The 17469-nt window shown below is 48.6% G+C and overlaps 6 non-coding genes across 6 annotated transcripts; all 6 read right to left on the bottom strand.

Moving 5' to 3' along the window:
- Window positions 1–2551: 2551 nt before the first annotated feature.
- Window positions 2552–2663, bottom strand: TRNAL-CAA (transfer RNA leucine (anticodon CAA)). The gene is made up of 2 exons: window positions 2626–2663; window positions 2552–2597 (listed from the first exon to the last, which is right to left on the bottom strand). It is a non-coding gene; the product is annotated as a tRNA-Leu (tRNA).
- Window positions 2664–2970: 307 nt separating this feature from the next.
- TRNAV-CAC (transfer RNA valine (anticodon CAC)) lies at window positions 2971–3043 on the bottom strand. The gene has a single exon. It is a non-coding gene; the product is annotated as a tRNA-Val (tRNA).
- Window positions 3044–3431: 388 nt separating this feature from the next.
- On the bottom strand, window positions 3432–3503 carry TRNAP-AGG (transfer RNA proline (anticodon AGG)). The gene has a single exon. It is a non-coding gene; the product is annotated as a tRNA-Pro (tRNA).
- A 3511-nt stretch (window positions 3504–7014) lies between these two features.
- TRNAP-AGG (transfer RNA proline (anticodon AGG)) lies at window positions 7015–7086 on the bottom strand. The gene has a single exon. It is a non-coding gene; the product is annotated as a tRNA-Pro (tRNA).
- A 6604-nt stretch (window positions 7087–13690) lies between these two features.
- Window positions 13691–13763, bottom strand: TRNAV-CAC (transfer RNA valine (anticodon CAC)). Its single transcript has one exon. It is a non-coding gene; the product is annotated as a tRNA-Val (tRNA).
- A 3500-nt stretch (window positions 13764–17263) lies between these two features.
- On the bottom strand, window positions 17264–17336 carry TRNAV-CAC (transfer RNA valine (anticodon CAC)). Its single transcript has one exon. It is a non-coding gene; the product is annotated as a tRNA-Val (tRNA).
- Between the last annotated feature and the right edge of the window lie 133 nt (window positions 17337–17469).

Below are 17469 nucleotides of genomic sequence, written 5' to 3' on the forward strand. Positions count from 1 at the left end.
AAAGCAAGAAACTGCACATGGTGCTCTCTTCTGCAGTACGACTAGAGTCATTTGCATGGTCTTCATCGAACATGACATAAAAAGCCTCTATCCTTTAGACATTTTGGCCCAGATTTACAAGAAAATGACTAAGCGCGACGCTGTGCCAAATTTGCAAGCCCCACGCGCCGTCATTTTCAAAATGCAGGGAAGCGCCGTATTTAGTAGAATACAGCGCACCCCTGTGCTTCCCCCTGCGCCAGCTCTAAATTAGCTGCTGAGCGCCAACGCAGCCGTTCTTGCACCATGGTACAAGGATGACTGCGTTGAGGGGGAAATTGTTTTTGTGCAGGAAGGGACACCTTCCTGCCCAAAAAAAAAATCTTCAATGGTGATTTGCTCTTACTTCTATGTGTGCTGCAGAATGCATCACACATAGAAAGAGCAAAAACAAGGAGAAATGAAAACATTTCTCCTCAGTGTGCCACTCTAACGACACCCCTGGGATGGTGTTGGATTTTGGCGCTGACGCAGATTTACGCCAACTCCTAAATCTGGAGCAGCATCAAAATGCTATGGTGTTGCTGTGGCACACTCCCAACAACACCCATTGCACGCCCCTTCCAGGGAACGCGCTGCGTGCTAAGGGGCCGTATTTACAAGGTGGTGTTAAGCCACAAAAAGTGGCTGAACGCCATCTTGTAAATACCGCGCAGTGCATAGTGCCACCGGGGCGTCACTAAAAGTGATGCTCCGGTGGCGATAGGGCCTTGTAAGTCTGGCACTTTATTTGCTCAAGGTGTGTGTTCTTGGTGAGTGAAGGAAAGCTATTTTCGCTCCCGTACCTTCCTTCCTTGGCTGGTTTGAATGCTGTAGGCTCAGGCTTCATTGCAAAGGTCAAACAGTGAGCAACTGACTGCCGTAAGCTGGCGCAACTCCTCTTGGTGAGCTGTGACAGATGCCCCAGGAGCGTAGTACCTCACGATGGTGAGGGATAGACACAGTCTCTTTTATCTCAGCTTGCCTGTCAGGTGAGGCAGGAAATGCAAATACTGTGAAAAAGCCCAGCGACTCGAACCAGGGACCTTTCGCATGTGAGGTGCGCATGATAACCACTAAACTACACAAACAGACACACTTGCCGGCTTGCTTCATGTGGCTATGCATTGTACTGGAACCACCACACTATGGAAACAGACACACCTGCTTGCTTTATGTGGCTATGCATTGGACTGGGATGCAAGGATGAGGGCCAATGTTCATGACGCTCAAAGCTGAGCCTTCCGGAACACGATCTCTTCCCTTGGACGAAAGGAACTGGGATCACTTTCATTCCAAGAGGTGATTTCAGAACTGGACCCGAAATTACCATGGAGAAGCACTGTGCATTTAATGTTCCTACGAGCACTGCTGCTCCAGCACAGAAAAGCAGTTGCAAAGAAATCTCGCATACCTTCATGATGCTGAACCGTCTCGACGCCAGTATAAAGCATGTATTGCATTGCAACATGACATCTTACAAGAGTGAAAAGCATAAATACTCCTGTTTAAAACACAGACTGAACCTATAAAGGTAGGGGTTTGTCTGGGATTTGAACCGAGGTCCTCTCACACCCGAAGCGAGAATCATACCCCTATACCAACTAGACTGCCGCTGCATAGTCATTTGAAACATCTTCTGAAGCGTCTTTCCGAAAAGCAGGGCCATTTGGAGGCTCTCTCTCTCTAAGCGTGCCATAGCAATTGATGTTTTCTGTCAAGGATTTTTTGTTTGTCTCTAGCAAGGCAAGAGGTAGTCAAAATGCCCTGTGCCAGTGAGCTGAACTAGGGCACTGATGTGAAAAGCAGACCCTTTCTGGTAGTTGTAACCCGCTGCAAGTCATGGACCCTTGCACCTTAGACTTCCCAACCAGAAGCACTGAAGGGCCTGCTAGCTCTTGAGCCAGAGGAGCATGCCTCTTGGATTCAAGCACACTTGCTCGATCAGCGCTCGATCAGGCGAGATTTATATTAGTGGCTCATAGGCCTGAAACACTCACCTGGGAGACGCAGGGTGGCTGATTTCCCGGAATGGCCCTTGATGGGGAAATCACCTCCTTTCCCCCGCCTCATTTCAGAATTGTGTGCTAGTCGCAAGACAGTGTTCAGGGGTTCATGGGTACTGCCTACTCCCAGCTGCCTCTCTGTCTTCTTCATGTAAATTGCAAGTCACGAGGAGGCACCATTGCCAATATGCTCCGCCCACCTAACCAAGAAACCTAGTTTGAGCTTGTCTGCCTGTGTTGTTGCAGGGGCAGTGTCTTCTTTGCCCAAAAGGTGGCAGGAGAGCCTCACTTCAAACAATAGAATCAACTGCTTAAGTAGAAACCAGCATGGTAGTTACTGTCATAAAGTGCAGCTCTAACAGAAGGTGTGCCTGAGACGCCCCTTCCAGTAATACACAGAATTTTGATTGAGGGCCCAGCCGATGGGTTGGTGGATTTCTCCTCACATGCCACAGCAGCTTCCAAAGATAGTGGTGTGAGGAGCTGGCTCTGCAAGCAGAGCAAGATTTAAGGGAAGAAAATACACCTGTCAGAAGTGGGATTTGAACCCACGCCTCCATGAAGAGACCAGAAGGCTCAGCTTCACTGAAGATCAAGCTCTCTTGAGTCTGGCGCCTTAGACCACTCGGCCATCCTGACAGCCAAAACAGTGTGCAGGTCGGACTCTTCAGTCTGCACTTGTTGATTTTGCCGCTTGCAATGTTCCTATCAAAGTCACAGCTTTAAAGGCCCCACAAAATAACATGGCCAAGAAAAAAAAAAAAAAACAGAACAAGAAACAATGCACATGCACGACCACCGAGGGATGCAGATAACTTTTTAGCGTCCTGCAATAGTAAAGCACGTTTTACACAGGTCACAAGTTTTTAAAGGTCATTTCTGTCTAAGTGTGCATTGAGAGAGACTGAGGTTTTAGGGAGCAAACACAAAAGCTGCTGCTGCCAAGTGTTTCTGCCCAGTCTCGAACCGGGGACCTTTCGCGTGTGAGGCGAACGTGATAACCACTACACTACAGAAACAAGTTTGCTGGTTTGACTGAAGGAGCACAGTTCCCCTCATATGTTTGCACGATTTCCTCTATACTTTATCAGCAGTTGCTCGGAATGCGAGGGGTAAGTGTGAAAATTGCAGCGGTGTCAGCCAGCATGCATACACTCAGACGTCCTGAAAAATCCCACAGCTGCGGGCACAGACAGACAAATATCTGATGCCTAAATGCCAGGAAGGAGAGCCTGTGAAATCATCACACAGGGCGCACTGAGAGCAAGCAGGAAGGAAGCCAAGGCATTGTAATCCATTTTTCACCTGAGGCAAAAAATATGTTTTGCGCAACAATGCTTCGAGTGGAATGAGAAATGTTGAGGGGTTGTGTATTTTGAGCAGGATTTGATTGTTTTCCGCTAAAATGGGCTCGTCTGGGATTTGAACCCGGGACCTCTCGCACCCTAAGCGAGAATCATACCCCTAGACCAACGAGCCTGGGCACAGAAATGCAACGGCTCCGACCCTGCTCGGAGGGTTGGTGACAGAGAGTGGGAGACTACATCCCAAAGCAAGAAACTGCACATGGTGCTCTCTTCTGCAGTACGACTAGAGTCATTTGCATGGTCTTCATCGAACATGACATAAAAAGCCTCTATCCTTTAGACATTTTGGCCCAGATTTACAAGAAAATGACTAAGCGCGACGCTGTGCCAAATTTGCAAGCCCCACGCGCCGTCATTTTCAAAATGCAGGGAAGCGCCGTATTTAGTAGAATACAGCGCACCCCTGTGCTTCCCCCTGCGCCAGCTCTAAATTAGCTGCTGAGCGCCAACGCAGCCGTTCTTGCACCATGGTACAAGGATGACTGCGTTGAGGGGGAAATTGTTTTTGTGCAGGAAGGGACACCTTCCTGCCGAAAAAAAAAATCTTCAATGGTGATTTGCTCTTACTTCTATGTGTGCTGCAGAATGCATCACACATAGAAAGAGCAAAAACAAGGAGAAATGAAAACATTTCTCCTCAGAGCGCCACTCTAACGACACCCCTGGGATGGCGTTGGATTTTGGCGCTGACGCAGATTTACGCCAACTCCTAAATCTGGAGAAGCATCAAAATGCTATGGTGTTGCTGTGGCACACTCCCAACAACACCCATTGCACGCCCCTTCCAGGGAACGCGCTGCGTGCTAAGGGGCCGTATTTACAAGGTGGTGTTAAGCCACAAAAAGTGGCTGAACGCCATCTTGTAAATACCGCGCAGTGCATAGTGCCACCGGGGCGTCACTAAAAGTGATGCTCCGGTGGCGATAGGGCCTTGTAAGTCTGGCACTTTATTTGCTCAAGGTGTGTGTTCTTGGTGAGGGCAGGAAAGCTATTTTCGCTCTCGTACCTTCCTTCCTTGGCTGGCTTGAATGCTGTAGGCTCAGGCTTCATTGCAAAGGTCAAACAGTGAGCAACTGACTGCCGTAAGCTGGCGCAACTCCTCTTGGTGAGCTGTGACAGATGCCCCAGGAGCGTAGTACCTCACGATGGTGAGGGATAGACACAGTCTCTTTTATCTCAGCTTGCCTGTCAGGTGAGGCAGGAAATGCAAATACTGTGAAAAAGCCCAGCGACTCGAACCAGGGACCTTTCGCATGTGAGGTGCGCATGATAACCACTACACTAGACAAACAGACACACTTGCCGGCTTGCTTCATGTGGCTATGCATTGTACTGGAACCACCACACTATGGAAACAGACACACCTGCTTGCTTTATGTGGCTATGCATTGGACTGGGATGCAAGGATGAGGGCCAATGTTCATGACGCTCAAAGCTGAGCCTTCCGGAACACGATCTCTTCCCTTGGAAGAAAGGAACTGGGATCACTTTCATTCCAAGAGGTGATTTCAGAACTGGACCCGAAATTACCATGGAGAAGCACTGTGCATTTAATGTTCCTACGAGCACTGCTGCTCCAGCACAGAAAAGCAGTTGCAAAAAAATCTCGCATACCTTCATGATGCTGAACCGTCTCGACACCAGTATAAAGCATGTATTGCATTGCAACATGACATCTTACAAGAGTGAAAAGCAGAAATACTCCTGTTTAAAACACAGACTGAACCTATAAAGGTAGGGGTTTGTCTGGGATTTGAACTGAGGTCCTCTCACACCCGAAGCGAGAATCATACCCCTCTACCAACTAGACTGCCGCTGCATAGTCATTTGAAACATCTTCTGAAGCGTCTTTCCAAAAAGCAGGGCCATTTGGAGGCTCTCTCTCTCTAAGTGTGCCATAGCAATTGATGTTTTCTGTCAAGGATTTTTTGTTTGTCTCTAGCAAGGCAAGAGGTAGTCAAAATGCCCTGTGCCAGTGAGCTGAACTAGGGCACTGATGTGAAAAGCAGACCCTTTCTGGTAGTTGTAACCCGCTGCAAGTCATGGACCCTTGCACCTTAGACTTCCCAACCAGAAGCACTGAAGGGCCTGCTAGCTCTTGAGCCAGAGGAGCATGCCTCTTGGATTCAAGCACACTTGCTCGATCAGCGCTCAATCAGGCTTGATCAGGCGAGATTTATATTAGTGGCTCATAGGCCTGAAACACTCACCTGGGAGACGCAGGGTGGCTGATTTCCCGGAATGGCCCTTGATGGGGAAATCACCTCCTTTCCCCCGCCTCATTTCAGAATTGTGTGCTAGTCGCAAGACAGTGTTCAGGGGTTCATGGGTACTGCCTACTCCCAGCTGCCTCTCTGTCTTCTTCATGTAAATTGCAAGTCACGAGGAGGCACCATTGCCAATATGCTCCGCCCACCTAACCAAGAAACCTAGTTTGAGCTTGTCTGCCTGTGTTGTTGCAGGGGCAGTGTCTTCTTTGCCCAAAAGGTGGCAGGAGAGCCTCACTTCAAACGATAGAATCAACTGCTTAAGTAGAAACCAGCATGGTAGATACTGTCATAAAGTGCAGCTCTAACAGAAGGTGTGCCTGAGACGCCCCTTCCAGTAATACACAGAATTTTGATTGAGGGCCCAGCCGATGGGTTGGTGGATTTCTCCTCACATGCCACAGCAGCTTCCAAAGATAGTGGTGTGAGGAGCTGGCTCTGCAAGCAGAGCAAGATTTAAGGGAAGAAAATACACCTGTCAGAAGTGGGATTTGAACCCACGCCTCCATGAAGAGACCAGAAGGCTCAGCTTCACTGAAGATCAAGCTCTCTTGAGTCTGGGGCCTTAGACCACTCGGCCATCCTGACAGCCAAAACAGTGTGCAGGTCGGACTCTTCAGTCTGCACTTGTTGATTTTGCCGCTTGCAATGTTCCTATCAAAGTCACAGCTTTAAAGGCCCCACAAAATAACATGGCCAAGAAAAAAAAAAAAAAACAGAACAAGAAACAATGCACATGCACGACCACCGAGGGATGCAGATAACTTTTTAGCGTCCTGCAATAGTAAAGCACGTTTTACACAGGTCACAAGTTTTTAAAGGTCATTTCTGTCTAAGTGTGCATTGAGAGAGACTGAGGTTTTAGGGAGCAAACACAAAAGCTGCTGCTGTCAAGTGGTTCTGCCCAGTCTCGAACCGGGGACCTTTCGCGTGTGAGGCGAACGTGACAACCACTACACTACAGAAACAAGCTTGGTGGTTTGACTGAAGGAGCACAGTTCCCCTCATATGTTTGCACGATTTCCTCTATACTTTATCAGCAGTTGCTCGGAATGCGAGGGGTAAGTGTGAAAATTGCAGCAGTGTCAGCCAGCATGCATACACTCAGACGTCCTGAAAAATCCCACAGCTGCGGGCAGAGACAGACAAATATCTGATGCCTAAATGCCAGGAAGGAGAGCCTGTGAAATCATCACACAGGGCGCACTGAGAGCAAGCAGGAAGGAAGCCAAGGCATTGTAATCCATTTTTCACCTGAGGCAAAAAATATGTTTTGCGCAACAATGCTTCGAGTGGAATGAGAAATGTTGAGGGGTTGTGTATTTTGAGCAGGATTTGATTGTTTTCCGCTAAAATGGGCTCGTCTGGGATTTGAACCCGGGACCTCTCGCACCCTAAGCGAGAATCATACCCCTAGACCAACGAGCCTGGGCACAGAAATGCAACGGCTCCGACCCTGCTCGGAGGGTTGGTGACAGAGAGTGGGAGACTACATCCCAAAGCAAGAAACTGCACATGGTGCTCTCTTCTGCAGTACGACTAGAGTCATTTGCATGGTCTTCATCGAACATGACATAAAAAGCCTCTATCCTTTAGACATTTTGGCCCAGATTTACAAGAAAATGACTAAGCGCGACGCTGTGCCAAATTTGCAAGCCCCACGCGCCGTCATTTTCAAAATGCAGGGAAGCGCCGTATTTAGTAGAATACAGCGCACCCCTGTGCTTCCCCCTGCGCCAGCTCTAAATTAGCTGCTGAGCGCCAACGCAGCCGTTCTTGCACCATGGTACAAGGATGACTGCGTTGAGGGGGAAATTGTTTTTGTGCAGGAAGGGACACCTTCCTGCCCAAAAAAAAAATCTTCAATGGTGATTTGCTCTTACTTCTATGTGTGCTGCAGAATGCATCACACATAGAAAGAGCAAAAACAAGGAGAAATGAAAACATTTCTCCTCAGAGCGCCACTCTAACGACACCCCTGGGATGGCGTTGGATTTTGGCGCTGACGCAGATTTACGCCAACTCCTAAATCTGGAGAAGCATCAAAATGCTATGGTGTTGCTGTGGCACACTCCCAACAACACCCATTGCACGCCCCTTCCAGGGAACGCGCTGCGTGCTAAGGGGCCGTATTTACAAGGTGGTGTTAAGCCACAAAAAGTGGCTGAACGCCATCTTGTAAATACCGCGCAGTGCATAGTGCCACCGGGGCGTCACTAAAAGTGATGCTCCGGTGGCGATAGGGCCTTGTAAGTCTGGCACTTTATTTGCTCAAGGTGTGTGTTCTTGGTGAGGGCAGGAAAGCTATTTTCGCTCTCGTACCTTCCTTCCTTGGCTGGCTTGAATGCTGTAGGCTCAGGCTTCATTGCAAAGGTCAAACAGTGAGCAACTGACTGCCGTAAGCTGGCGCAACTCCTCTTGGTGAGCTGTGACAGATGCCCCAGGAGCGTAGTACCTCACGATGGTGAGGGATAGACACAGTCTCTTTTATCTCAGCTTGCCTGTCAGGTGAGGCAGGAAATGCAAATACTGTGAAAAAGCCCAGCGACTCGAACCAGGGACCTTTCGCATGTGAGGTGCGCATGATAACCACTACACTAGACAAACAGACACACTTGCCGGCTTGCTTCATGTGGCTATGCATTGTACTGGAACCACCACACTATGGAAACAGACACACCTGCTTGCTTTATGTGGCTATGCATTGGACTGGGATGCAAGGATGAGGGCCAATGTTCATGACGCTCAAAGCTGAGCCTTCCGGAACACGATCTCTTCCCTTGGAAGAAAGGAACTGGGATCACTTTCATTCCAAGAGGTGATTTCAGAACTGGACCCGAAATTACCATGGAGAAGCACTGTGCATTTAATGTTCCTACGAGCACTGCTGCTCCAGCACAGAAAAGCAGTTGCAAAAAAATCTCGCATACCTTCATGATGCTGAACCGTCTCGACACCAGTATAAAGCATGTATTGCATTGCAACATGACATCTTACAAGAGTGAAAAGCAGAAATACTCCTGTTTAAAACACAGACTGAACCTATAAAGGTAGGGGTTTGTCTGGGATTTGAACTGAGGTCCTCTCACACCCGAAGCGAGAATCATACCCCTCTACCAACTAGACTGCCGCTGCATAGTCATTTGAAACATCTTCTGAAGCGTCTTTCCAAAAAGCAGGGCCATTTGGAGGCTCTCTCTCTCTAAGCGTGCCATAGCAATTGATGTTTTCTGTCAAGGATTTTTTGTTTGTCTCTAGCAAGGCAAGAGGTAGTCAAAATGCCCTGTGCCAGTGAGCTGAACTAGGGCACTGATGTGAAAAGCAGACCCTTTCTGGTAGTTGTAACCCGCTGCAAGTCATGGACCCTTGCACCTTAGACTTCCCAACCAGAAGCACTGAAGGGCCTGCTAGCTCTTGAGCCAGAGGAGCATGCCTCTTGGATTCAAGCACACTTGCTCGATCAGCGCTCAATCAGGCTTGATCAGGCGAGATTTATATTAGTGGCTCATAGGCCTGAAACACTCACCTGGGAGACGCAGGGTGGCTGATTTCCCGGAATGGCCCTTGATGGGGAAATCACCTCCTTTCCCCCGCCTCATTTCAGAATTGTGTGCTAGTCGCAAGACAGTGTTCAGGGGTTCATGGGTACTGCCTACTCCCAGCTGCCTCTCTGTCTTCTTCATGTAAATTGCAAGTCACGAGGAGGCACCATTGCCAATATGCTCCGCCCACCTAACCAAGAAACCTAGTTTGAGCTTGTCTGCCTGTGTTGTTGCAGGGGCAGTGTCTTCTTTGCCCAAAAGGTGGCAGGAGAGCCTCACTTCAAACGATAGAATCAACTGCTTAAGTAGAAACCAGCATGGTAGATACTGTCATAAAGTGCAGCTCTAACAGAAGGTGTGCCTGAGACGCCCCTTCCAGTGATACACAGAATTTTGATTGAGGGCCCAGCCGATGGGTTGGTGGATTTCTCCTCACATGCCACAGCAGCTTCCAAAGATAGTGGTGTGAGGAGCTGGCTCTGCAAGCAGAGCAAGATTTAAGGGAAGAAAATACACCTGTCAGAAGTGGGATTTGAACCCACGCCTCCATGAAGAGACCAGAAGGCTCAGCTTCACTGAAGATCAAGCTCTCTTGAGTCTGGGGCCTTAGACCACTCGGCCATCCTGACAGCCAAAACAGTGTGCAGGTCGGACTCTTCAGTCTGCACTTGTTGATTTTGCCGCTTGCAATGTTCCTATCAAAGTCACAGCTTTAAAGGCCCCACAAAATAACATGGCCAAGAAAAAAAAAAAAAAACAGAACAAGAAACAATGCACATGCACGACCACCGAGGGATGCAGATAACTTTTTAGCGTCCTGCAATAGTAAAGCACGTTTTACACAGGTCACAAGTTTTTAAAGGTCATTTCTGTCTAAGTGTGCATTGAGAGAGACTGAGGTTTTAGGGAGCAAACACAAAAGCTGCTGCTGTCAAGTGGTTCTGCCCAGTCTCGAACCGGGGACCTTTCGCGTGTGAGGCGAACGTGACAACCACTACACTACAGAAACAAGCTTGGTGGTTTGACTGAAGGAGCACAGTTCCCCTCATATGTTTGCACGATTTCCTCTATACTTTATCAGCAGTTGCTCGGAATGCGAGGGGTAAGTGTGAAAATTGCAGCGGTGTCAGCCAGCATGCATACACTCAGACGTCCTGAAAAATCCCACAGCTGCGGGCAGAGACAGACAAATATCTGATGCCTAAATGCCAGGAAGGAGAGCCTGTGAAATCATCACACAAGGCGCACTGAGAGCAAGCAGGAAGGAAGCCAAGGCATTGTAATCCATTTTTCACCTGAGGCAAAAAATATGTTTTGCGCAACAATGCTTCGAGTGGAATGAGAAATGTTGAGGGGTTGTGTATTTTGAGCAGGATTTGATTGTTTTCCGCTAAAATGGGCTCGTCTGGGATTTGAACCTGGGACCTCTCGCACCGTAAGCTAGAATCATACCCCTAGACCAACGAGCCTGGGCACAGAAATGCAACGGCTCCGACCCTGCTCGGAGGGTTGGTGACAGAGAGTGGGAGACTACATCCCAAAGCAAGAAACTGCACATGGTGCTCTCTTCTGCAGTACGACTAGAGTCATTTGCATGGTCTTCATCGAACATGACATAAAAAGCCTCTATCCTTTAGACATTTTGGCCCAGATTTACAAGAAAATGACTAAGCGCGACGCTGTGCCAAATTTGCAAGCCCCACGCGCCGTCATTTTCAAAATGCAGGGAAGCGCCGTATTTAGTAGAATACAGCGCACCCCTGTGCTTCCCCCTGCGCCAGCTCTAAATTAGCTGCTGAGCGCCAACGCAGCTGTTCTTGCACCATGGTACAAGGATGACTGCGTTGAGGGGGAAATTGTTTTTGTGCAGAAAGGGACACCTTCCTGCCCCAAAAAAAAATCTTCAATGGTGATTTGCTCTTACTTCTATGTGTGCTGCAGAATGCATCACACATAGAAAGAGCAAAAACAAGGAGAAATGAAAACATTTCTCCTCAGTGCGCCACTCTAACGACACCCCTGGGATGGCGTTGGATTTTGGTGCTGACGCAGATTTACGCCAACTCCTAAATCTGGAGAAGCATCAAAATGCTATGGTGTTGCTGTGGCACACTCCCAACAACACCCATTGCACGCCCCTTCCAGGGAACGCGCTGCGTGCTAAGGGGCCGTATTTACAAGGTGGTGTTAAGCCACAAAAAGTGGCTGAACGCCATCTTGTAAATACCGCGCAGTGCATAGTGCCACCGGGGCGTCACTAAAAGTGATGCTCCGGTGGCGATAGGACCTTGTAAGTCTGGCACTTTATTTGCTCAAGGTGTGTGTTCTTGGTGAGGGCAGGAAAGCTATTTTCGCTCTCGTACCTTCCTTCCTTGGCTGGCTTCAATGCTGTAGGCTCAGGCTTCATTGCAAAGGTCAAACAGTGAGCAACTGACTGCCGTAAGCTGGCGCAACTCCTCTTGGTGAGCTGTGACAGATGCCCCAGGAGCGTAGTACCTCACGATGGTGAGGGATAGACACAGTCTCTTTTATCTCAGCTTGCCTGTCAGGTGAGGCAGGAAATGCAAATACTGTGAAAAAGCCCAGCGACTCGAACCAGGGACCTTTCGCATGTGAGGTGCGCATGATAACCACTACACTAGACAAACAGACACACTTGCCGGCTTGCTTCATGTGGCTATGCATTGTACTGGGACCACCACACTATGGAAACAGACACACCTGCTTGCTTTATGTGGCTATGCATTGGACTGGGATGCAAGGATGAGGGCCAATGTTCATGACGCTCAAAGCTGAGCCTTCCGGAACACGATCTCTTCCCTTGGAAGAAAGGAACTGGGATCACTTTCATTCCAAGAGGTGATTTCAGAACTGGACCCGAAATTACCATGGAGAAGCACTGTGCATTTAATGTTCCTACGAGCACTGCTGCTCCAGCACAGAAAAGCAGTTGCAAAGAAATCTCGCATACCTTCATGATGCTGAACCGTCTCGACGCCAGAATAAAGCATGTATTGCATTGCAACATGACATCTTACAAGAGTGAAAAGCAGAAATACTCCTGTTTAAAACACAGACTGAACCTATAAAGGTAGGGGTTTGTCTGGGATTTGAACCGAGGTCCTCTCACACCCGAAGCGAGAATCATACCCCTATACCAACTAGACTGCCGCTGCATAGTCATTTGAAACATCTTCTGAAGCGTCTTTCCGAAAAGCAGGGCCATTTGGAGGCTCTCTCTCTCTAAGCGTGCCATAGCAATTGATGTTTTCTGTCAAGGATTTTTTGTTTGTCTCTAGCAAGGCAAGAGGTAGTCAAAATGCCCTGTGCCAGTGAGCTGAACTAGGGCACTGATGTGAAAAGCAGACCCTTTCTGATAGTTGTAACCCGCTGCAAGTCATGGACCCTTGCACCTTAGACTTCCCAACCAGAAGCACTGAAGGGCCTGCTAGCTCTTGAGCCAGAGGAGCATGCCTCTTGGATTCAAGCACACTTGCTCGATCAGCGCTTGATCAGGCTCGATCAGGCGAGATTTATATTAGTGGCTCATAGGCCTGAAACACTCACCTGGGAGACGCAGGGTGGCTGATTTCCCGGAAGGGCCCTTGATGGGGAAATCACCTCCTTTCCCCCGCCTCATTTCAGAATTGTGTGCTAGTCGCAAGACAGTGTTCAGGGGTTCATGGGTACTGCCTACTCCCAGCTGCCTCTCTGTCTTCTTCATGTAAATTGCAAGTCACGAGGAGGCACCATTGCCAATATGCTCCGCCCACCTAACCAAGAAACCTAGTTTGAGCTTGTCTGCCTGTGTTGTTGCAGGGGCAGTGTCTTCTTTGCCCAAAAGGTGGCAGGAGAGCCTCACTTCAAACGATAGAATCAACTGCTTAAGTAGAAACCAGCATGGTAGTTACTGTCATAAAGTGCAGCTCTAACAGAAGGTGTGCCTGAGACGCCCCTTCCAGTAATACACAGAATTTTGATTGAGGGCCCAGCCGATGGGTTGGTGGATTTCTCCTCACATGCCACAGCAGCTTCCAAAGCAGAGCAAGATTTAAGGGAAGAAAATACACCTGTCAGAAGTGAGATTTGAACCCACGCCTCCATGAAGAGACCAGAAGGCTCAGCTTCACTGAAGATCAAGCTCTCTTGAGTCTGGCGCCTTAGACCACTCGGCCATCCTGACAGCCAAAACAGTATGCAGGTCGGACTCTTCAGTCTGCACTTGTTGATTTTGCCGCTTGCAATGTTCCTATCAAAGTCACAGCTTTAATGGCCCCACAATATAACATGGCCAAGAAAAAAAAAAAAAAACAGAACAAGAAACAATGCACATGCACGACCACCGAGGGATGCAGATAACTTTTTAGCATCCTGCAATAGTAAAGCACGTTTTACACAGGTCACAAGTTTTTAAAGGTCATTTCTATTTAAGTGTGCATTGAGAGAGACTGAGGTTTTAGGGAGCAAACACAAAAGCTGCTGCTGCCAAGTGTTTCTGCCCGGTCTCGAACCGGGGACCTTTCGCGTGTGAGGCGAACATGATAACCACTACACTACAGAAACAAGCTTGCTGGTTTGACTGAAGGAGCACAGTTCCCCTCATATGTTTGCACGATTTCCTCTATACTTTATCAGCAGTTGCTCGGAATGCGAGGGGTAAGTGTGAAAATTGCAGCGGTGTCAGCCAGCATGCATACACTCAGACGTCCTGAAAAATCCCACAGCTGCGGGCAGAGACAGACAAATATCTGATGCCTAAATGCCAGGAAGGAGAGCCTGTGAAATCATCACACAGGGCGCACTGAGAGCAAGCAGGAAGGAAGCCAAGGCATTGTAATCCATTTTTCGCCTGAGCCAAAAATTATGTTTTGCGCAACAATGCTTCGAGTGGAATGAGAAATGTTGAGGGGTTGTGTATTTTGAGCAGGATTTGATTGTTTTCCGCTAAAATGGGCTCGTCCGGGATTTGAACCTGGGACCTCTCGCACCCTAAGCAAGAATCATACCCCTAGACCAACGAGCCTGGGCACAGAAATGCAACGGCTCCGACCCTGCTCGGAGGGTTGGTGACAGAGAGTGGGAGACTACATCCCAAAGCAAGAAACTGCACATGGTGCTCTCTTCTGCAGTACGACTAGAGTCATTTGCATGGTCTTCATCGAACATGACATAAAAAGCCTCTATCCTTTAGACATTTTGGCCCAGATTTACAAGAAAATGACTAAGCGCGACGCTGTGCCAAATTTGCAAGCCCCACGCGCCGTCATTTTCAAAATGCAGGGAAGCGCCGTATTTAGTAGAATACAGCGCACCCCTGTGCTTCCCCCTGCGCCAGCTCTAAATTAGCTGCTGAGCGCCAACGCAGCCGTTCTTGCACCATGGTACAAGGATGACTGCGTTGAGGGGGAAATTGTTTTTGTGCAGGAAGGGACACCTTCCTGCCCAAAAAAAAAATCTTCAATGGTGATTTGCTCTTACTTCTATGTGTGCTGCAGAATGCATCACACATAGAAAGAGCAAAAACAAGGAGAAATGAAAACATTTCTCCTCAGTGCGCCACTCTAACGACACCCCTGGGATGGCGTTGGATTTTGGTGCTGACGCAGATTTACGCCAACTCCTAAATCTGGAGCAGCATCAAAATGCTATGGTGTTGCTGTGGCACACTCCCAACAACACCCATTGCACGCCCCTTCCAGGGAACGCGCTGCATGCTAAGGGGCCGTATTTACAAGGTGGTGTTAAGCCACAAAAAGTGGCTGAACGCCATCTTGTAAATACCGCGCAGTGCATAGTGCCACCGGGGCGTCACTAAAAGTGATGCTCCGGTGGCGATAGGGCCTTGTAAGTCTGGCACTTTATTTGCTCAAGGTGTGTGTTCTTGGTGAGGGCAGGAAAGCTATTTTCGCTCTCGTACCTTCCTTCCTTGGCTGGCTTGAATGCTGTAGGCTCAGGCTTCATTGCAAAGGTCAAACAGTGAGCAACTGACTGCCGTAAGCTGGCGCAACTCCTCTTGGTGAGCTGTGACAGATGCCCCAGGAGCGTAGTACCTCACGATGGTGAGGGATAGACACAGTCTCTTTTATCTCAGCTTGCCTGTCAGGTGAGGCAGGAAATGCAAATACTGTGAAAAAGCCCAGCGACTCGAACCAGGGACCTTTCGCATGTGAGGTGCGCATGATAACCACTACACTAGACAAACAGACACACTTGCCGGCTTGCTTCATGTGGCTATGCATTGTACTGGAACCACCACACTATGGAAACAGACACACCTGCTTGCTTTATGTGGCTATGCATTGTACTGGGATGCAAGGATGAGGGCCAATGTTCATGACGCTCAAAGCTGAGCCTTCCGGAACACGATCTCTTCCCTTGGAAGAAAGGAACTGGGATCACTTTCATTCCAAGAGGTGATTTCAGAACTGGACCCGAAATTACCATGGAGAAGCACTGTGCATTTAATGTTCCTACGAGCACTGCTGCTCCAGCACAGAAAAGCAGTTGCAAAGAAATCTCGCATACCTTCATGATGCTGAACCGTCTCGACGCCAGTATAAAGCATGTATTGCATTGCAACATGACATCTTACAAGAGTGAAAAGCAGAAATACTCCTGTTTAAAACACAGACTGAACCTATAAAGGTAGGGGTTTGTCTGGGATTTGAACCGAGGTCCTCTCACACCCGAAGCGAGAATCATACCCCTATACCAACTAGACTGCCGCTGCATAGTCATTTGAAACATCTTCTGAAGCGTCTTTCCGAAAAGCAGGGCCATTTGGAGGCTCTCTCTCTCTAAGCGTGCCATAGCAATTGATGTTTTCTGTCAAGGATTTTTTGTTTGTCTCTAGCAAGGCAAGAGGTAGTCAAAATGCCCTGTGCCAGTGAGCTGAACTAGGGAACTGATGTGAAAAGCAGACCCTTTCTGGTAGTTGTAACCTGCTGCAAGTCATGGACCCTTGCACCTTAGACTTCCCAACCAGAAGCACTGAAGGGCCTGCTAGCTCTTGAGCCAGAGGAGCATGCCTCTTGGATTCAAGCACACTTGCTCGATCAGCGCTCGATCAGGCGAGATTTATATTAGTGGCTCATAGGCCTGAAACACTCACCTGGGAGACGCAGGGTGGCTGATTTCCCGGAATGGCCCTTGATGGGGAAATCACCTCCTTTCCCCCGCCTCATTTCAGAATTGTGTGCTAGTCGCAAGACAGTGTTCAGGGGTTCATGGGTACTGCCTACTCCCAGCTGCCTCTCTGTCTTCTTCATGTAAATTGCAAGTCACGAGGAGGCACCATTGCCAATATGCTCCGCCCACCTAACCAAGAAACCTAGTTTGAGCTTGTCTGCCTGTGTTGTTGCAGGGGCAGTGTCTTCTTTGCCCAAAAGGTGGCAGGAGAGCCTCACTTCAAACAATAGAATCAACTGCTTAAGTAGAAACCAGCATGGTAGTTACTGTCATAAAGTGCAGCTCTAACAGAAGGTGTGCCTGAGACGCCCCTTCCAGTAATACACAGAATTTTGATTGAGGGCCCAGCCGATGGGTTGGTGGATTTCTCCTCACATGCCACAGCAGCTTCCAAAGATAGTGGTGTGAGGAGCTGGCTCTGCAAGCAGAGCAAGATTTAAGGGAAGAAAATACACCTGTCAGAAGTGGGATTTGAACCCACACCTCCATGAAGAGACCAGAAGGCTCAGCTTCACTGAAGATCAAGCTCTCTTGAGTCTGGCACCATAGACCACTCGGCCATCCTGACAGCCAAAACAGTGTGCAGGTCGGACTCTTCAGTCTGCACTTGTTGATTTTGCCGCTTGCAATGTTCCTATCAAAGTCACAGCTTTAAAGGCCCCACAATATAACATGGCCAAGAAAAAAAAAAAAAAACTGAACAAGAAACAATGCACATGCACGACCACCGAGGGATGCAGATAACTTTTTAGCGTCCTGCAATAGTAAAGCACGTTTTACACAGGTCACAAGTTTTTGAAGGTCATTTCTGTCTAAGTGTGCATTGAGAGAGACTGAGGTTTTAGGGAGCAAACACAAAAGCTGCTGCTGCCAAGTGTTTCTGCCCGGTCTCGAACCGGGGACCTTTCGCGTGTGAGGCGAACGTCATAACCACTACACTACAGAAACAAGCTTGCTGGTGTGACTGAAGGAGCACAGTTCCCCTCATATGTTTGCACGATTTCCTCTATACTTTATCAGCAGTTGCTCGGAATGCGAGGGGTAAGTGTGAAAATTGCAGCGGTGTCAGCCAGCATGCATA

This window comes from Pleurodeles waltl, unplaced genomic scaffold (genome assembly GCF_031143425.1).
Source record: "Pleurodeles waltl isolate 20211129_DDA unplaced genomic scaffold, aPleWal1.hap1.20221129 scaffold_72, whole genome shotgun sequence".
NCBI lineage: Eukaryota > Metazoa > Chordata > Amphibia > Caudata > Salamandridae > Pleurodeles > Pleurodeles waltl.